At 40.7% G+C, this 22,640-nt stretch overlaps 1 protein-coding gene and 1 non-coding gene across 4 annotated transcripts in view; both read right to left on the minus strand.

The window, feature by feature from the left end:
* ZNF704 (zinc finger protein 704) overlaps window positions 1-22,640 on the minus strand; it is a 252,153-nt gene that overhangs the window by 112,727 nt on the left and 116,786 nt on the right. The gene's annotated exons all lie outside the window — the stretch shown is intronic.
* Window positions 4,460-4,593, minus strand: LOC123575396 (U11 spliceosomal RNA). The gene has a single exon (XR_006700687.1). It is a non-coding gene; the product is annotated as a U11 spliceosomal RNA (small nuclear RNA).

Below are 22,640 nucleotides of genomic sequence, written 5' to 3' on the forward strand. Positions count from 1 at the left end.
TTTTAAAATGTTTAAGTAAGTTTAGAGTAAAAACTGTGTGCTTTAAGAGGACACCTATTTCTTCTATTCCTACAATCTCCTGCAGCATTCTGTTTTTTCCTTAGTTTTGCTGTAAATATAGGTATCAGTGTCTCAATCTATTTGATACAAACATTTCAAATTTCCAAAGTCATAATCCAGGAACTACATAGTTTTACTTCTTTCTGGACTCCTATGGAATTTTAAAGCCACATCACATTGTAGTTTTGATGGCAGCCCCTACTTCTGCAATGTTACCATTGACTATATTAAGCTTTATAGATAGTCAAGATAGAGACTATATTAAGCTTTATAGAGACTATATTATAGTCTTTATAGATAGAGACTATATTAAGCTTTATAGATAGTCAAGATAGAGAAATTTCAATTCAAGGAATTCTCAAGCACAGGGAGAAATTGCTTAGTTTTGGTTGGTAGGGCTGTGGCAACTCTGCAGCTAAGTTCCAGGACTAGAAAAATGCTCTGAGGGTAAATTTAACTATGAGGGGGAAATGACATCTTCAGGAGAAATACCATTACGTATGGATAATACCCAGTATCTTAATAGACTAGCCACCCACCTCAACCAAAGTTTTAAGTAAGTGATATACCTTAAGCTTGTAAATAATAGAATACTCTATAAAATGTACAATCAACTTTACTAGAAAACATGCATATCACAACAAGGGGATTACTATATATGAATGTGTCCATTAAAAATATTCTTCTGCAATTCCTCTTTTTATAATTTTGGAAGTGCTTTCATATCTGAAAATACCAGTAAATGCACATGAGCATGACCAAATTCCACATATCGGATTACAGCTGCAAAAACATTGTACTTCAAAATGAAGTCAAACACGAGCTCAGAACCACGCAGATTCTAAAGACAGAGTGTACAAAACAGGAACAAGCAGGCCCTTTGGCAAGATAAGGAAAACATCAAAATCGTCTCAACTACTCTTAACTGATTAAATATATTTCTGTCAAGGGAAAGTAGATTTAATTTCCTAGGACAGCTCGGACTTTCTCACAACTCAGACTTTCTCAGGATTGTTGTGAAGATTGTAAAATGGAACCAACACTTTGGGAAACTGACAACTTCTTATAAAATTAAATGCCTACTCTATGCTTTCAGGTATTAACCCAAGTGAAATGTAACCTCATACAATGTTTCCAGCACTGTTGGAAAGATTAAATAAAATCATAAACAAGAAAGTCCCTTACACAGGGTTGAGCATGTGGGAGGAGCTTATTAAATAGGTTCGATCGCCTTTCATGTTTTTGGATGTATAATAAAAGGCGAAAGATTTATACCATCTGAAGAGAAAGCACAGTATCTATTTTTGGATGTAATATTAAAAATACAGGGTTTCGATAGGGCAGACCTGGGTTTAAGTCCTGGTCTATTACCATTCAACCTTTTTTGGACCTACTCTGTGCAAAGCACTCTTCTAGATGTTGGGGATATTGTGCTGAATGTGACAGTTTGAGGCTTTACTCTTATGGGGTTCACATTCTAGCACCTTGGGCAAGATGTTTAAGTTTTCTGAACCTCATTTTTGCCTCCACAGTTCAAGTAAATTCAGCACCTATGACACGCTGGGTATTATACTAAGTTTGGCAGTACAAGAACCAACTAGATAGAACCTATGTTTTCAAGTACTTTTACAAGTCTGATGGGGGCAGCAGACAAATAATCATGTGAATTTGGTACTGTGAGAGGGATCAGGACCCATTGTTATGGGCAATAGGGAACTCAGTCCTGGGTGGCAAGGAGATTGGTCTCAGGGGTGAGTCAGAGAAGGCTTCCTGGAGAAAGGCATTTAAATGCAGTCTGCAGAGTAAACCAGGAAAAGGTCCTCACGATTCACATTATTAGTAAGGTGAAATGAAAATATAGTTGGGAAAGTACACATCAATCAGTCCATAAAGTCCTTCATAATATAAAGCAGCACTATTTCTATTTTAAAGGCAATAGTATTAAACTGGAAAATCACTGTATAGTCCTGAATCCACTTTATACTCTCTTTGACAATATGCTGTCTTCCTAATATGTGCTTCATCTGGACTTTCCTTATCTGCTTCCTTGATCCCAACACTTCTAACTTTCTGCTTGAAGAAACTGGGTACTTGAATAAATTGTTTTTAATCATATGGGACCAATTCTGACTTCCAGGCAAGTCCCTGGGATTTGCTAAATTCACAGTCTGCAGTGTAGGCTCTGTGGTAGGCCACAGTGGCCTCAAAGCATAAAACAGGCCTTCCAAATAACCATGAATCTTGCTATTCTGGTACCCACCAAACATTTAATAATTTTTTTCAAGCTAATTGAAAAGCCCTGTTCATGGGACTTGAATATAGTTTATACCATAAATAGCCAGAACTACAAAACAGTACAAAACACTAGCTCTGCTGGAAGACTTTTGATTTGCATTTGCTCTTTTATTTTATATGCTACACAAACCTCTGAAAAATGGAAGTAGGGAGTGAGACTGGGGACAAGGGCTTAGTAAATTCCTCTTTCCAAATACTGTGGCATTAAAATAAACTTGGATGACAGATGTCATTAGAGAAATACAGGCTACATTCAGCACATCCTCATTCCATGGTGTACACTCAGGCTGACTGAAGACTTTATGATTGCATCAGCAATTATGATGAAAGCCACTCCAACCACAAGAACTTTGAACCATTTAAGTAGATTTTTGAAAAAAAATGTTTGTTTTTTTTTTGAGATGGAGTCTTGTTCTTGTCGCCAGGCTGGAGTGCATGGCGCGATCTCGGCTCACTGCGACCCCCACCTCCCCGATTCAAGCGAGCCCCCTGCCTCAGCATCCTGAGTAGCTGGGACTACAGGTGCATGCCACCATGCCTGGCTAATTTTTTGTATTTCAGTAGAGACAGGGTTTCACCTTGGCCAGGCTGGTCTTGATCTCCTGATCTCGGGATCCGCCCACCTCGGCCTCCCAAAGTGCTGGGATTACAGGCGTGAGCCACAGTGAAAAAAATGTTTAAAGCACTTCATTTTCCTCTTGGGAAGTTGCAATAGTTGTTAGATATAGCAATTCTCCTACAAACAGCAAGGCTTTATGTGAAGGCTATACTCCATCTTCAAAAATATCTGTTTCATAGTCAGATGTCAGAGATGTTTCCTGGATTGTCAGAAGAAAAGAGATTGTGATGTAGAAATGCCCATTCCCAAAATAATGGCAAGTATATAACCAGAACAAAATAATTGGTATAATAAAAGTGGGCACCATGCAAAGTCTAATGGAACCCTCTTCTCCAGCCTAAGTATGCTTGAGAGCCTCATGTAAACAGAAGAAATGTGTCTGGTGAAGTGAGAATGGGGAGTTTTTGTTCCTTGAAGGGAGAAACTGACCAACAGTAGGAGGCAGCTATCTGATGCCAGGCCCAAACCAATGTATTAGCAACATCACTTTTTAAAACACTGTGTAAAATCCGTATTTTAGACTAGTGGAAATGGTAGGGGAATGGGCATTGCTGTAGCAAACAGCAAGAGTGAAAGCAACTTATTCTTGGGTGGAAAGAACCCAAGGAAGATAGTAGGAAAAAGTTCTGGAAACAGAAAGACAGACTGGTGAGGGGAACCTGGCTTAGAGTCAGGAAAGACACCAAAATTTGGAAGGAAGTTAAAGGAGGAAGGGAGAGAAGAAGGAAGTTGACTAGTTCTGAGACATCTTCTCCAGCTTCTAGGCTGCCTCTGAAAGACATGGTCAGGCCCTTTTTTCTGGGGAGTAGGAGAAATGCAGAAATTCCATTCAAACATTGGTTCATTTAACAAATTATTTATTTAGCAACTAATGGTTCCAATCACATTTCCTGGTGCTGGGGATTCAGCAGTGAAGACGCAGAAACTCGTTTAAAGCAATTTGATATCTATGGTCATCTACTAATGAGTGAGGTGTGATGTGAGTTCAGCCCCTGTGCCCACAACTGAATGGCCCCATCTACTTCCTAACAACTATATAATTTTAACTACCTGCAAATGACCAACAGCCTTCACCTCCCTAGTAGATTAGGAGCCCTTTATTTACTCTTTTATTCGTAGAGATGGGGTCTCACTATGTTCACCAGGCTGGTCTTGAATTCCTGGCCTCAAGAGATACTCCTGCCTCAGCCTCCCAAAGTGTTGGGATTACAGGTGTGAGCCCCTGCACCTGGCCCCACTTTTTGTCTTTTACAGTGATTTTTACTGTATCTTTTCTGTACTTATATACACAGGATGCTTGCCGTTGTGTTATGGTCACCTACACCATTTAAACCAATAAGATAGCATGCAGTTGCACAGTGTGGAGACAGTATATATCATACCACATAGCCCTGAGGTGGGGCAGGATCTACTACATAGGTTTAGTGTGTGGAATCGTCCAATATAACATGACCAGAGCTGCAACCTCTGATTTAGACAAGGAGTAAGGGTGCTGGGACCAATGATCACCCGCTGCCCAACTACCAAAAAATTATGCTTCCAAAATCTCTTGATGTTTATTCTGCATGAAGAGAAATCGAGTTGTCCTATGTGTGCCACTCAAGACAGAAGCCCTTTTTTCCCCTTTATTCACACGTTTAATGCATAGAGAAAAACCCAGTGCTTGGCCCATAGTAAACATTTAACAAACACTCAATTAGCATTTGGTAAATCACTTCCAAGGAAAAGGGTCCCTGTGGAGAGCAGCAGGACATTGGCCTGTGACTTTACCTAAGGTGTCAGTAACTGAACCAGGGGTGGACCCTCCTTCCCTCTTTACCAGAGGTGATTTATCAGGCCGAACTCAACCAGCCTGGATGGTTCCAGGTGCGTGAATCTTCTCTCACCTGCACTGTATAAGGTGTTTGCCTTCTCACAGAATCACCTTAACATTAACTTGAACTTAGTCCTGCGCCCTGGAAGCTTCTAGTTAACTATCCTTTAGGCTAATCGAGAACTCCTCCTGGATGGGCAAATGGTATCAGGCCAGGAGTTCAGGATATTCCTGCCTGCACAGCCAAGGTATGGTCTCACAGTCCTCATACATCCCCCCAGGCAGCTGCAACATGGAACAGGGTTGGCACCACAAGCAATGACTGTCAACTTGTGTGCAACTGGAGGCCAGGGATGATTTCTCACTCTGACTCAGAGGGGTGGGATCTCCTCAAACTCTAATTCTATGCTACCCAATAAAAACACAACGTAAGCCACATACGTAATTCTGAATTTCCTGGTAGCTACACTAAAAAAAAAAAAGAGAGAGAAATTAATTTTAATAACATATCTTATTTAGTATAACATACGCAAAATATTTCAATGTCAAATCAATATTAAAAATTGACAAGATAATTTATATCCTTTTCCTCATACAACTCTTCAAAATCCAGCATGTATTTTAAACTTTTCTTTTTTTTTTCTTTTTTTGAGAAGTTGTTTCGCTCTTGTTGCCCAGGCTGGAGTACAATGGCATGATCTCGGCTTACTGCACTCTCTGCCTCCTGAGTTCAAGCAATTCTCCTGCCTCAGCCTCCCAAGTAGCTGGGATTACAGGTGCACACCACCACACCTGGCTAATTTTGTGTTTTTAGTAGAGACGGGGTTTCACCATGTTGGCCAGGCTGGTCTTGAACGCCTGACCTCAGGTGATCCACCCGCCTCGGCCTCCCAAAGTGCTGGGATTACAGGTGTGAGCCACTGCACCCGGCCTTATTTTAAATTTTTAGCACATCCCAGTTCCGACTAGCATCATCTCAGATGGTCAAAAGCCATGTGTGGCCACTATCCTGGACGGCACAGCGCTGAGGAGTTCAGGAATCTCTGAAGACATCTTGGGGTGACTGTTCCTAAACAAATCTTTTCGACTAAAAATCAGTTTAGGAAAAATAAAAATATTTATGAATGAATCACTCTAATAATTCTTGTGTGGGAAAATGTTTATTCCCGCAATGTAGATAACCTGTTTTAACAAAACAATGTTAATGGGAAAAGTTTTGCTTTTTTTTAACCACTCAAATCTTAATATCTGGACATATTTATTACAGAAGAGGCAAGGCGGAGGAAGTCTTTAAACTGTCAGCTTGAAATCACATAAATAATCACACTGTAAAGCTAGGTGGGCAGCAAACTACTTCTCACTGCTAGGGTGCCCTTCCCTGACCAAAGAATGACTCCCTGGGCCAGTGTGCTGGTTCTTTCCTGGTCTTTGTTTACAGTGACAACGCAAGAGCCCTATAAGGAAGAGAGGAAGAGAAATAGATTGGATCTTGGTTTCTAACCTGTGGGTCTGAAGTTTCTGTCAGTCTGCTTGGACACTAACAACAGTCTCCTGACTGAACAATGTTTAATTTTCAGTCAAAACTATTTACCAAATGCTAATATGAGGCAAGCACTGTTTCAGGTGCTGCAATTTACCCACCACATATTTGAATTATTTTCCAAATATACATTGAAGGTATTATAATGAGTAAAATAAAAATTCATACATAAGCATTAATTTCCAGCAGCTGTTTCTCCTTTGCATTTTCCCAATCAGTGGAATCTAAAAGTACATACATGTAAAGATTCCCGAAATTGCTTGATGCTAAAGTGTGATCTTTCAGCATCAAAAATCACTATTTTGCTCTCCTTCAAGTGGTGTGAGTGGCATGACTTGAAGTCAGCCAGGATTCTTTTTTTTGTTTTGTTCTTGTCACCCAGGCTGGAGTGCAGTGGTGCAGTCTTGGCTCACTGCAACCTCCGCCTCCTGGGTTCAAGTGATTCTCAGCCTCCCAAGTAGTTGGGATTACAGGTGCTCACCACCACACCCAGCTAATTTTTGTAATTTTTTAAGTAGAGACAGGGTTTCACCAGTTGGCCAGGCTGGTCTCGAACTCCTGACCTCAGGTGATCCACCCACCTCTGTCTCCAAAAGTACTGGGATTACAGGCGTGAGCCACCGTGCCCAGCCCCAGCCAGGATTCTGAGATGAGATCTACCCGTTGCTTGTTATTAAGTTAACAGTCTCTTGTTAAGAAGCACTGCGTTTTAGAACCAACTATAGGCTGAGTTTAATTATTCAATGCTAATACATTCAACACAGATGATTTCATTATATAAATGCACTGGCTACTTTGCAGTATTTCCTTAGGCATAATAAGCTTTTACCATAAAAGCCAAACCAACATTAATCTGCAAAGCTGTCATTTTATATCCACTGCCAAGGAAAAAAGATAAAAAAAAAAAAAAAAAAGAAAAGATAAAGTAAACCTTTATCAAGGAACTGGACCAATACAATGATCAAACCAGCTCTCTCCATCCCTTTGGGGCAATCTGATCTACAAGCTGAGGTTTCAAAGTATATTTTATTTAATTGCTGAGGGCAAGAGAACAGTAGGAGGTTTTGAGTCAAGCTCTTTATAATGCTAGACTGCTCTGCTTTGGGGGTAAACTTAAAAAAAAAATCTTTTTTTTTTTTTTTTTTGAGATGGAGTTTTGCTCTTGTTGCCCAGGCTGGAGTACAATGGTGCAATCTCGGCTCACCGCAACCTCCACCTCCCGGGTTCAAGTGATTCTCTGGCATCAGCCTCCCTAGTGGATGGGATTACAGGCCTGCGTCCTGACGCCTGGCTAATTCTGTATTTTTAGTAGAGGCGGGGTGTCTCCATGTTGGTCAGGCTGGTCTCAAACTCCCGACCTCAGGTGATCTGCCCACCTTGGCCTCCCAAAGTGCTGGGAATACAGACCTGAGCCACCATGTCTGGGCAAAAAAAAAAAAAAAAAATCTTTTAAAGTTAGCATTTTCAAGCCAGTCTAATAATCCCACCAGTTCCATTTCCTTTCAGTTGCAGTAGGAAAGAGCAAAATGCTGCCCTGGTGAAAAAGTAAAAAGTATTCACGTTTCAAAGCTGGCTGGTAGACAGTAGCCAGCCAACTCCTCCTGTATTTCCAAGCAAACACAAGGCAAAGCAACGTGTTTTTTTTTATACCTTTTACAAACAATCTGTGTTTAAACAAGGCATACACAATGCTTTCTTCCCAGTCTCTAAAAGCTGGCCACTGTTACGTGTTTAATTATACTCCTAAATCCTAAAGAATAAAACAGCCAGCTAGGTAGTGACTGTTTGATCTGCACGTCTTGGCTGGAGATGACAGTGCAAAGCAAATCTGCCCAGGCTCCTGTTTCTAAACTCCTCCAGCCAGGAGGGCCTGAGGCTTGTGGTGCAGCAAAGCCAAACTCTTCCTTCCCGCTGGAGGAGGGCAAGGAGTATACAGCACACACCAGTTGCATTCATGAGGAAACAATCTTCCTGCCCACCAGCACTATATTTAGAGCCATCTCTTGGCAATGCAAACTTATATTTCTGGGCCTTCTGCCACTTGGACCAAAGGAAAAAAAAGGGGGGGGGGGGACAAGAAAAACTGGTTTGGTTCCAGTGCTGAGCCCAAACAACAAAAGTTAAATGTGGCCTTCCCCATTGATGCATTTCTGTGTCAAACATCCCTCCTTCTTCAAAAGCAGTGAACACTGGATGTGGCTCTAAAGAATGGAATGCTTTTTTCCCCTTCCAATTCTAATGAATAAAACGTGTCCTACTCTCTAAGGGGACATTTTATAAAGAAGGAAGTAATGAAGCAAAGTTATCTGAAAAGGACAGAATGTTTTAAAAATGTTTAAAGTAATATCATCCATGCTGGGGCTGTCAGCTTCCCCAAACATGTAGTAACCTCTGAGAAAAGTTAAAGCCCAAAGTCAGCTACAGAGTTGATGGAAAAAATACGCAGTGCTAAATAGCCAGGCCTCTCCGATCCTCAAAGGCAGACCCCATGAGAGATGCTCTCTAGCATTTGCTGTTTTGCTACATGAACATCTAGCGTCTGGGAATTTCAGGGCTCTTCACTTCCAGGAGAAGTGATGCAGGCAGAGACCTTAGTGTGTACACCCTGAGCAAGCAGCTGCCAGTCTTACTTGGCTTCGAACTGTGGAGTGCCACTGTCTATCAGAAATGAGCAAAACAAACATCTCTCCTGTCTACTCCCAAACCTAAAGGGTCTTTCCTGACTTTCTTCTTCCTGTTTTTTCTTTTCCTTACGATTGTATTTTCTGAACTAATTTTAACATTTCTTTCAGTTTAATATCTTGTCATGGTGCTGAGTGCTCAGTAATGTAGAATACTAACAGGACAGCCAGTATCTCCCACAAATGCAACACCAAGCAGGACAGCCATTTAGTGGTTTGGGTAAGTATTTCCTCTGCACTGGTATGTGCAGTCACCTCTAACTAGTTCAACAAATATAGAAAAGGAAAGAACAAAAATATCTGCAGCTTTGCAGCCATTTTCCCATGCTAAAATTATAACAGAAAATTAAAACAAGTATTAAATTTCTTTTGAAAATCCTCCACAAAATTTCTTAAAATTACGAAATGATATGTATGTATGCAAATTAACTCCACTTGATATGAAATATGAACACTTCTGAAAGCCCCAGAATAGTTCCATATAATACCTATTCTGGTTTGGGATTTCATAAATGGATAAATGCAAAAAGAAACTGACTTGCTGCCAAACAAAAAACCATTCTCATTGTTCAGGTCTTAAAGACTGTTCACAAGGCCTCCTCCTTCGAGGCCTAGGGTAGATTGTAAGCCCTGTTCCCCTGCAGTTAGGCATGACCCCATGATCTGCTTGGGTCAATGGAACGTGAGCAGAAGTGACAAGTGTTGCTTCTCTAACGTTGGTGCTCAGTTCTCTGTGTTCTCTTTCTCGCTACATTTACCTGAATCCTGGATGGACATGAAGCATAAGCCAGAAATATATTAAAGACTTTGCTGTTTAAGTCTACTGAGATTTGGGGCTGCTTGTCACCATGGCAGACCTAGCCTAATCTGACCAATATAGTAAATTAGCAAAAAATTAACAACAATTAACAGAAGATAACAGGGTAAAAGTTCATCACAGGTCTAGCACCAAGGAGGCACTCAGTTGTGTCACTCCTTCCATAGTGTCCCTTCCTACCATGGCTTAACATTTGCATCCACTCGACTTCCAGGATATATCCAGGATCTATTGAAATCCAAAGCAAATAAAACACTTAAAAAAAAAAGAAAGAAAGAAAGAAAAGAAATAACAGGGCTGGGCACAGTAGCTCACACCTGTAATCTGAGCACTTTGGGAGGCCAAGGCGGGCAGATCACAAGGTCAGGAGTTCAAGACCAGCCTGGCCAACATGGTGAAACCCTGTCTCTACTAAATTAGCCAGCCGTGGTGGTAGGTGCTTGTAATCCCAGCTACTCGGGAGGCTGAGGCAGGAAAATTGCTTGAGCCTGGGAGGTGGAGGCAGCAGTGAGCCGAAATCATGCCACTGCACTCCAGCCTGGGTGACCGAGACTCTACCTCAAAAACAAACAAACAAACAAACAACCCAAAAAACAGAACAGAATGGGTCCAGCTGAGGAAAACAGACATGACTACTGAGAAACAGTGATTCCCAGTGTCTCTAAATCTCAGGTTCTCAATACTGTTCATCCAGGTTCAATCTGAACTATTCCAAGTACTGAGTTCTAGGTAGAATCCAGGCATCTGTAGTGCTTCCCTGCCTCCCCTGGTGATTTCAGCGTGCAGCCAGGCTTGAGAACCATGGCTTCACATGACTGGGCTTTACCATTTTCCAAAACTCAGTCCCAGGACACTGAATATTTTAGGAAAGAAATGCACAAACAACAGTACCCCCAAACAGCAGTTCATGTTATAGCAAAATGTAGCTGAAGGCCAGCCATGGTGGCTCACATCTGTAATTACAGCACTTTGGGAGGCCAAGGAGGGAGGATCACTTGAACTCAGAAGTTCAATACCAGCCCTGCACAACACATCAAGACCCCATCTCTAAAAAAAAAAAAATCAGTAAATCAGCTGAGTATGCTGGTGCACATGTGTAGTCCCATCTACTTGAGAGGCTGAGAAGGGAGGATGGCTTTAGCCTGGAACAGCAAGGCTGCAGTGAGAAGTGATCACACCACTGCACTCCAGCCTGCGTAACAGAGGGAGACTTCGTCTCAAAAAAAAAAAAAAAATATATATATATATATATAGCTCTCCATAGTATCATCAGAGCCCCTCAAAGAACACATGTTGCTGCACCAGAAACCCAAGTCTTTTGGATCTCAAGAGAGAAATATCCAAGAGCACTGTATCTCACTCCAAGAACAACCAAAGTTTCCTGGCACCAGATCTGTGAACACATAAGTTTCCATTACAATGGAAACAATGATGATATTGTTATTTACTACTCATTCATTGCTGATTATGTACCAGGGATATTATTATTTAAAAGATACAATTTAATCTTATCTTTACATCAACCCCACGAGGAGGTATTATTATCATTTCCATTTTACAGACTAGCCAATTGAGACTATAAGCTTAAGCGACCCACTGTGTTTATGTGTTTGAAAATGAAGAGGTTCATATACTGCCCCATAATACGGCATAAAACTGAGGAACAGGTCGTTTGGAACAATTTCTCTATATGCACTTCCAGTTGTCACAATACCTATTTTTCAGAAACTCACTTGGTTTAACAACCTAAAGAACATGTCTTATTAATGGCAGACCACAAACCATAATTTTGACGAATATGTACTGAATAAAAAATGATTATTATTTGAATTTTGATAAAGTCTGGCATCATTATATGTAATTCACTTCTTTGCCTGAGGTTAAACAGTGTTCATGCATTCACCAAGTGATGATTTAAGAACCTTCTGAGTGCTAGTTACTGCAGAAAAAATGGCAAGCAGGACACACAGTCACTGCCCTTTGCAAGCTTACAGTTCAGCTAGGCACACAGGCAATTAGGCAGCAAGAATAGTGTGCAAAGGGGCAAGTATTATGAAGTCTCTCAAGGTGGCCAAGGACACTCATGAGTGGCCAGTTGTCCTTCCATAGACAGTCATGTACCATGGTGATCTTGTAAGATTATAATAGAGCTGAAAAATTCCTATTGGCTAGTACTTACCATACTGTACTTTTTACTGTCATTTCAGAATACAGTCCTTCTACAGCCTCAGGCAGGTCCTTTAGAGGTTTTCAGAAGAAGGCACTGCTATCATAGGAGATGACAGCTCCATGTATGGTATTGCCCCTGAACACCTTCCAGTAGAACAAGATGTGGAGGTGGAAGACAATGATATTGATAATCCTGCCTGTACAGGCCCAGACTAATGTGTGTATTTATGTCTGTTTTCAGCAAAACGGTATAAAATGTGAAAATTAAAAAATTTTAAAATAGAAGCTTATAGACTAAGGACGTAAAGAAAATATATTTGTATAGCTATATAATGTATTTGTGGTTTAAGCTAAGTGTTATTAAAAGAGTCAAAAAGTTAAAAAAAAACCTTAAATGTTTATAAACTAAGAAAGTTACAGTAAGCTAAGGTTACTATATTACTGAAGAAAGAAAATTTTAAAAAATAAATTTGGTGTAGCCTAAGTGTACAGTGTTTTTAGAGTCTCCAGTAGTGTACAATAAGGTTCTAGCCCTTCACTTCACTCACCACTCACTCACTGACTCACCCAACACAGCCCCCAGTCCTGCAAGCTCCACTCATGGTAAATGCCCTATACAGGTATACCATTTTTAATCCTTTATATTATATTTTTTACTGTACCTTTTTAATGTTTAGATTTAGATACACAAATACTATTGTGTTACAATTACCTACAGTATTCAGTACAATAACATGCTGTACAAGTTTGTAGCCTGGGAGCAACAGGCTAGACCATATAGCCTAGCTGTATAGTAGGCTATATCATCAAGGTTTGTGTTAAGTATTCTATGATGTTTGCACAATGACAAAATTGCCTAATGACGCATTTCTCAGAATGCCTATCCCCATAGTTAAGTGACACATGACTGTAATTGAAGTGCACTGGGCTTTGTTTCTTATACCTATGGCCAATTTAACAGATACACTCATGGTCCAGACTTTGGCCTCCTATGGTGGTATATTATAGCTGTGCCTTTGGAGCAATTTGTATCAATATCACATTGCTTCAAATACATCTTCATTGTCATCGGAAGTATTTCCAGTCTCAGATATAAAGGGTTTCCTTCAGTTCACAGTGGAGCAATGGCTCAGCTAGTCACCAAATTATCAGTTATCACAGGAACAGGCAAGCGGAGCAGAGGGGCATTAAAAGCTGGCTCTCGACCTGTTGAATTGCTGAGCATAATTTGGGCCTTTATTCTACCTTCGCTTAAGAGATTGATGAAGTGTGGGAAGCACACCTGCCACACAAAGGCCTTTGTCAAGTGTCACACTTATTAAGCATTTTGCACAGAACTACAGGTCATTATACATCATCTGGTCTGTGACATTTTGTTAGTATCTCCCTCCTTCTTTGAAAAAAACCAACAATGGTTTTGTAGATCTGTTCTATAACTCAGTTTCAAATATTAGAAAAGAAAGCAAAATATAATGACTCATTTTAAGAGTTTGCAAGAAGAGGACCATAATTGCTAATAATAAAATAGCTAATACTTATTAGGCTCTTACTATATGAAAGATACGTATACTAAGTGTCTTACGTGTACTATCTCATTTAAATTTATCAAAACCACAAAAGGTAGGCATCCTTGCATTTCATCAATTCTAAAGCATACATTTTTTTTCATATTTTAATATGTTTGAAATCAGGGTACATTTTATAATCAAGTTATATCACAGTTTAATTGGCAGCATTATTTTTCTTTATGAATCACACAGAAAATAATGCTGTATCTTAAAATACATAGTGCCTTAGATGTAATAAAATATGGTAGTACTATCCCCATTTTATAGAGAAACTGAGCCTTAGAGAATTTGAGTAACTTGCCAAAGGTTATATAGCAAGTAAGTGGCAAAGGAAGCAAGTGATCCCAGGTTTTTCTGACTCCAAAGTTCATGCTCTGAATTGGTACACTATACTGCTTCCCACCACGGAGAAACACTAGATTTAAAAAACATTCATCTATTCAGCACTTAGTATCTATTATGAATGAGTCACATAGAATGAATGCAAGGAGTAGAAACACAAGCATAACAGCTTTTAATGTGACTGATTAGGGACTGTGGGCACCTGAGCAGTTAACTAGACTGTTCAGCTTTGTAGACTTTCGATGGACCCTAGAGTCACATTATATTTAAGCATGGGCTTTTTTTTTTTTTCCCCAGGGCCTTTTTTTCTCCCACTAGCAAAATATCTCACGCCTACATACAAGCTTTGGACTGGGTGAGTAATATTTAAATCAACATTTTGGTGTGGCAGACTTTAAGATACCCCCCCAATGATCTCACCTCCTACTGTTCACACCCTTTTTAATACCCTCTTTACTAGTGTGGCAGGACCTATGACTTGTTTGTAACCAAGAGAATATGGCAAAGGTGACGATGTATCACCTTCATAATTGGGCTACATAGACTGGGTTTCCATCTTGCTGGCTTTGATGAAGTAAGTTGTTATGGTGGGGAGGCCCACATAACAAGAGACTGAGGAGAGGCCTAACTCTAGTCAATAGCAGCTAGGAATTAAGGCCCTCAGACCAACAACCCAAAAGGAAATGGATCCTGCCAACAACCACGTAAGGGAGCTTGGGAGAGGATCCCTCCCCAGTTGAGCTTCCAGATGATACTCCAGCCCTGGCTGACACTGTATTTTATTTCTGAGACAGGATCTTGCTCTGTTTCCCAGACAGGAGTGTGGTGGTCTGATCATGGCTTACTGCAGCCTCAACCTCCTGGTTTCCATCAATCCTCCCATCTTAGCCTCCCAAGTAGCTGACCACAGATGTACACCACCACACCCAGCTAATTAAAAAAATACATTTTGTAGAGATGGGGGTCTTACTATGTTATTCAGGCTGTCTTGAACGCCTGGCTTCAAGTGATCCTCTTGCCTCAGCCTCCCAAAGTGCTGAGATTACAGGCATGAACCATTGTGCCCAGCCCTGGCTGACACTTTAAATTTAGCCTCATGAGAAAGACCCTGATGAGCAGTTGATCCAGCTAAGCTGTGCCCCGATTCCTGACCCACAAAAACTACGAGAGAATAAGTCTGCATGGTTTAAAGCTGCTAAATTTGTGGAAATTTGTTATCCAGTAATAAATAATATACTTGTTACTATGGTTTGAATGTACAGCGGTCCCCAAGATTCACAGATTGGAACCTAAGATCCAGTGTGATATTTTGATTAATGAGGCTGAATTCTCATGGATGGGATAAGCACCTGAATTAGTCTGTTTTTGCATTGCTATAAAGAAAGACCTGGCCGGGCACGGTGGCTCACGCCTGTAATCCCAACACTTTGGGAGGCTGAGGTGGGCGGATCATGAGGTCAAGAGATCGAGACCATCCTGGCCAACATGGTGAAACCTCATCTCTACTAAAAACACAAAAATTAGCTGGGCGTGGTGGCACATGCCCGTAGTCCTAGCTACTCAGGAGGCTGAGGCAGGAGAATCGCTTGAACCCAGGAGGCAGAGATTGCAGTGAGCCAAGATCGTGCCACTGCACTGCAGCCTGGTGACAGAGCGAGACTCTGTCTCCAAAAAAAAAAAAACCCCAAAAACAAAAAACAAAACCTGAGTCTGAGTAATTTATAAAGAAAAGAGGTTTCATTTATAAAGAAAAGAGTCATAGGTCTTGCAGGCTGTACAGGAAACATGATGCTGGCATCTGCTTGGTTTCTGCAGAGAGAACTTATAATCATGGCAGAAGGTGAAGCGGGAGGAGGCATGTCACATGGCCAGAGCAGAAGCAAGACAGCGAGCACGGAACTGCTGCACGCTTTCAAATCACCAGATCTCACAAGAACTCACTCACTATCATGAGGACAGCACCAACGGGGATGGTGCTAAACTATTCACAAGAAATCCACCCCCATGATCCAATCACCTCCCACCAGGCCTCACCTTCCAACACTGGGGATTACAATTCAACATGAGATTTGGGTGGAGACACAGATCCAAACTGTACCAGTACCCTTATAAGAGGGCTGCAAGGAATTACCCTCTTGCCCTTCCACTCTTCCACTACATGAGGACACAGCAAGAAGGTGCTATTATGGAAGCAGAGAGCAGCTTCTCCAGATACCAAATGCCGACACCTTGATCTTGGACTTCTCAGCCTCCAGAACTGTGAGAAATAAGTTTCTGTTCTTACAACTTACCCCAGTCTCAGCTATTTTGTTATAGCAGCAAGAAAGAACTAGTACAATTGGTTAAAAGGTAAATTTCTTTGTGTCACAGACATTTGTGGTGCTCTCAAATAACTGGTACGCAAAGTCTAACTACAAATTTAACCTTTTGGGGGTTTGGGCCATAATCCTGAAAGATACAGTCCTAAACACTATAATCCTGAACACTGAAATCCCAAAAAATCATAATCCCTAACGTCTAAAATCCTGGAAATCACAATCCTGAGAGATCAAAATCTTGAAAATATAATTCTGAAAAAATAACTTAATAAAAATTCCTTGAGACGTTTATTTACATTTTTAAAAAGGAGATTTGAGAAACATCTAAAAACGTGACAGAATACGTTGTAGGCCACTTTACACAACAACATAGGTAGAAATTAATATACAGATATTGGTAAGCATAAACACTCAGGTATACTAACAATGGTCACATAGGTGTAAAAGTTATGAGAAGACAAACCATATTTATAAATAGGTCAAAAAGCAAAATGTGTAAACAAAGTCACTATGGTTGGTAATTGTGTGCACCCAGCTTTGTAACTGTGGCATCTGAAATACCTTGATAGATAACCTAAGCCTTTTGATGAGATCTGTTAAAAACTTCAGTGGGTCAGCAACATATATGCAGTTGCCCAAAGAACCAAGATCTAAAGAAATTTTATCTTTAACAAATGCAGATGTACAAAAGGACATCTTCCTTTACTGAGGAAGTTTCAATATTTCTTCATATGTGCACAATGCTTACACCCAACGTTGTGATAATGCACTTTTGTGAAGTCAAATTGGCAAAAAAAAAAAATGCATAAAATGAATTAGATGTCTCTAAAAATCTTGACACAATTTATACCTCCAGTATTGGACATGATGTGAAAATGAAATACATCGCATAGCAAATTGATGCTATGTGTGAAGGGGCAGAAGTCATACGTGATTGAATAATTTGGCAGGTGTATTACTTTATTTTCATACTGTTATAAAGAAATATCTGAGACTAGGTAATTTATACAGGAAAGAGGTTTAATTAACTCACAGTTCCACATGACTGGGGAGGCCTCTGCAAACTTACAATCATGGTGGAAGGTGAAGGGGAAGTAAGGACCTTCTTCACATGGTGGCAGAAGACTGAAGTGCAAGCAGGGGAAATGCCAGACGCTTATAAAATCATCAGATCTCATGAGAACCCACTCACTGTCACGAGAAGAGCATGGGGGAAACTGGCCCCATTATCTAATCACCTCCCTCCCTTGACATGTGGGGTCCCTACCTAAATATGGGGATTATAATTCAAGATGAGATTTGAGTGGGGACACAGCCAAACCATATTATTCTGCCCTGGTCCCTCCCAAATCTCCTGTCCTTTATACATTTCCAAACCAATCATGCCTTCCCAACAGTCCTCCAAAGTCTTAACTCATTCAAGCATTAACTCAATGTCCAAGTCCAAATTCTCATCTAAGACAAGGCAAGTCCTTTCCACCTATCAGCCTATAAAATCAAAAGCAAGTTAGTTCCTTGCAAGGTACAATGAGGGTACAGATTGGATAAATGAAATGCTCCCATTCCAAATGGGAGAAGCTGGCCAAAACAAAGGGGCTACAGGCCCCATGTAAGTTCAAAATCCAGTGGGGCAGTTATTAAATCTTAAAGCTCCTAAAAAACCTCTTTTGACTCCATGTCTTACATCTAGCACATGCTAATACAAGAGGTGGGTTGCCATGGTTTTAGACAGCTCTGCCCCTGTGGCTTTGCAGGGTACAACCTTCCTCCTGGTTGCTTTCATGGGCTGGCGTGGAGTGTCTGCAGCTTCTCTAGGTGTACGGTGCCAGCTGTTGGTGGATCTACCATTCTGGGGTCTGGAGGACAGTGGCTCTCTTCTCACAGCTCCACTTGGCAGTGTCCCAGTGGGGACTCTGGTGGGGGCTCCAACCCCACATTTCCCTTCCACATTGCCCCAGCAGAGGTTCTCCATGAGAGGTCCCGCCCCTGCAGCAAGCATTTCCATACATTCCGTACATCCAGGTGTTTTCATACATTCTCCGAAATCTAGGCAGAGGTTCTCAAACCTCAATTCTTGACTTCTGTGCACCTGCAGGCTCAACACTACATGGAAGCTGCCAAGGCTTGGGCCTTGCACCCTCTGAAACCATGGACTGTGCTGTATCTTGGACCTTTTTAGCCATAACTAGAGCAACTGGGACACAGGTCACGAGGTGCCTAGGCTGCACACAGCAGCGGGGGGCCCTGGACCTGGCTCAGAAAACCATTTTCCCTCCTAGGCCTCTGGGCCTGTGATGGGAGGGGCTCCCGTGAAGGTCTCTGACATGTCCTGGAGACATTTTCCCCATTTCATAGCTATTAACATTGGGCTCCTCATTACCTATGTAAATTTCTACAGCAGGCTTGAATTTCTCCCCAGAAAACAGGTTTTTATTTTCTATCACATTGTCAGGCTGCAAATTTTCCAAACTTTTATGATCTGTCACCTCTTGAATGCTTTGCTGCTCAGAAATTTCTTCCACCAGATACCCTAAATCATCTCTCTCAAGTTCAAAGTTACACAGATCTCTAGGGCAGGGGCAAAATGCTGCCAGCATATTTGCTAAAGCTTAGCAAGAGTGACCTTTGCTCCATTTCCTAGTAAGTTCCTCATCTCCATCTGAGATCACCTCAGCCTGGACTTCATTGTCCACATCAGTATCAGCATTTTGGTCAAAACCATTCAACAAATCTCTAGGAAGGGCCGAACTTTCCCACATCTTCCTGTCTTCTTCTGAGCCCTCCAAACTGTTCCAACCTCTGCCCATTACCCAGTTCCAAAGTTGCTTCTACATTTTTGGGTATCTTTATAGCAGTACCTCACTCTCTGTGGCACCAATTTACTGTATTGGTAAATACACTGCTATAAAGAAATAGCGGTTTTCGCACCATTATAAAGAAATAACAGACTGGGTAATTTATAAAGGAACGACTCACAGTTACACATGGCTGAGGAGGTCTCAGGAAACTTACAATCATGGCGGAAGATGAAGGGGAAGCAAGGACTTTCTTTGCATGATGGCAAGAGAGAGAAGTGCCAGCAGGGGAAATCCCAGATGCTTATACAACCATCAGATCTCATGAGAACTCACTATCACAAGAAAACATGGGGGAAACGGCCCCATCATCCAATCACGTCCCTCCCTCAACACATGGGGATTACAATTTGAGATGAGATTTGGATGGGGACAGAGAACTAAACCTTATTATAGCAGGGGAGATTTTTTTGTGTTTTTCAGTTGTGTTTTTACTTCTTCCATGATTTCAAAACTCACTGCATTTACATCTGGAGAGTGGTTGTGGTCTGCAAATTTTCTATGTATATGCTGTCCAACTGAAAGTCTGGTTATTGCTTGGCCATTGTAATTAAGTGATTTTCTGCTTTTGCAGTACCAATAATAATTAGCTTTTAAACTTTTATCTTTCACCATTAAGGGAGCCTCGTATACTTATCACTGACTTTTTTCCAAGAGAATAATTTCATATATCTCTTACATTGTGTTATAAGAAACACAGTAAGAAGGAATGATATTCAGCTTCTCCAATACCAAATCTGTAGCAGTCAGGGTTCTCCAGGGAGACGGAACCCACTGCATATGCATATGAGAAGATATGTATTAGGGGAATTGGTCCATAGGATTATGGTGGTTGAGAAGTCCCATGACAGGCTGTCTGCAAACTGGAAACTCTTGGGATGCGGGTAGCCTGGTTCAGTCCAAGTCCAAAGGTCTCAGAACCAGGGAAGCTAATGGTGTAACTCTCAGTTTTAAGTCAAAATCCTCAGGCCCCAGGGGGCCACTGGTGAAAGCCCTGGAGTCCAAAGTTTGGTGAGCCTAAAGTTCTGGTGTCCATGGCAACACGAGAAAAGTCGGCCCCAGCTCTCAAAGAGAGAGGCCTTCTGTATTTGTTCTCTCCAGGCCCCCAACCAATTGGATGGTGCCTGCCAGTATTGAGGGCAGATCCTCCCCACCTGGTCCACTCCGACTCACTCGCACTAATCTCCTCTGCAAACATCCTCACATACATACCCCAAATTATGTTTTAACAGGTTTCCATGTATTCCTTAATCTAGCAAATTGATACCTAAAATTAAGTTCACAAGTCCACTCCTTATCAACTTGGCACCTAAACCCACATCCTTAAGCCATAATTTCCAAATAAAGATAGTAACAAGGTAATAGTTCAGCCTAACATGAGGTAACCAACATGATGTAACTATCCTGCATATAACCAAAAACTCACTATTTTCTTCCCCAGAATTTGGATGTCAGGATTTTAACATTTGGGATTTTAATCTCTTGCAATTGTGATTTTTGGGATGTTTAGATGTTAGGGATTTTACAGTTTAGGGATTTTGACCTTTCGGGATTTTGACATTCAAAATTATGGCATTTGGGATTGTGTCTTTTGAGATTATGAGCGGCACCTATCTCTTTGTTAGATCATAAAAATAATAGATCAGAATTATGATCAACACTGATCTCTTGGCTAGATTATAAAAATAATAGCTACCATTTATCGAGCATCCATTAAAAGCCAGGTAAATTCCAGCATGTATTAATGCAACTATGGCCACATCTACCAGCAATAATTCATTAGTGTAGTTACTACCTATATAAGAAACAGTAAGTGATGATTTCATTTAGCAATTAAAAAAAAAGTTTAGTGAACTTTACTATTTCCTTGTCCAATTACTACTCCTTCTCTTATTGTGGTAAATATACTCTTTCCTTCTAGAATATGCTACTTCTTCTATTAATAATACCAGTTATATTATTCTAGGGGGTTGTTATCTTATTTAACCTGCTTCACTGTTCACAGTAACTGATCCAAGGGTAGCCACCTCATCCAAACTCGGCCAATGGGCACCCTTCTCCAATATATTTTTTTTTAATGTGGGGCAGGAGAGAGTAATGAAAATTCCTTGAGTTCCAAAGCAGGAAGGGTCAAACATGAACTCTCAATGGCCAGGTTCCCTGCTATATGCAGGAAGTCATTCTTCAGATGGGAAAAATGATATGAACACCCAGAAAGGGGCAGTCTGGTTCCTTCCAGTCATTTCTGCTATTTCCTGGTGTCAAGCTGCACCCCTGCCCTTTCTTGGGGTCACAGAAGCCTTACTATAAACTCCCTTTGGGATCCAAGCAAGCATAATTTAGCTTCAGTTATCTCCAATTAAAAGATACTTTAGTTAATACAATTTCCTAAACTATGTTACTGATATTTTGAAACGTGGATCCTTTATATTGTTTAGAAACAATTTTTCTATTACTAATTCATTACTACCACACTTAGCTGACTTCTGTATCACAGAATATTAAAGTTAGAGGGACATTACAATTATCTAGTCTGACTCTTACTTTTTTTTTTTTTTTTTTTTTTTTTTTGAGACTGCGTCTCACTCTGTGACACAGGCTGGAGTGCAGTGGCACAATCTCGGCTCATTGCAATCTCTGCCTCCTGGGTTCAAGCGATTCTCCTGCCTCAGCCTCTGGAGTAGCTGGGATTACAGACATGAGCCACCATGCCCGGCTAATTTTTGTATTTTTAGTAGAGAGGCGGTTTCAACACATTGGCCAGGCTCATCTTGAACCCCAGTCCTCAGGTGATCCACCCGCCTCAGCCTCCCAAAGTGCTGGGATTATAGGTGTGAGCCACCGCACCCGGCCTGACTCCTACTTTTAAATAAGGAAACCACACCATACAGAGGTTAAGCTACCTTCCGTAATGAAAGTCCATGCCAGAATTTCCTAAACTTTGACCTTTTATACCCATTCCAGTGAGTGCTATCATCTAACATTACGCTGAGGTCCCGGGAATTTATGGAGGCTTAAAGAATTTGACCTTTGTTTTAAAGATGCCTCACAAATCTGTCATCTTTCAAAGACTTGTAATTAACTTAGTTAATTAATAAATATCTTATAATAACAGTTTATTTGATTTCACCCATTAAAGTGTTCATTGTTCATTCTCAATTCTAAGGACACCAAGAAACACATGGCCACCAGTGTTAAAATTATGTAAAATAAAAGGACCTCTATGTTCACTCCTCTATGCTCTGGTTTAGTTTAACTGCTTCACTTCTAGACTGCATAATAGTTGCTAAACAAATAAGAATAATTCAAAATTTACTATATAATCAATAACACTGCCTCACTTTTCTACTTAAATTTTAATCATAAAATAATGCATATTGAAGAAAATATAGAAACAGAAAAGCAGAAAGAAAACATTCACTCATGCTTAATGTCTGAAATAGGTATAAGCAATAACCCTGAACTATATAATGCTTTGGCTAGTTTTTGTAAACTTATCGATATTGAGCAGCTACAATCCAATACTCCAAAGAGGCAGCTGTTAATATGTTAATCAATACCCC

The sequence above is a fragment of the Macaca fascicularis genome, chromosome 8, assembly GCF_037993035.2.
Source record: "Macaca fascicularis isolate 582-1 chromosome 8, T2T-MFA8v1.1".
NCBI lineage: Eukaryota > Metazoa > Chordata > Mammalia > Primates > Cercopithecidae > Macaca > Macaca fascicularis.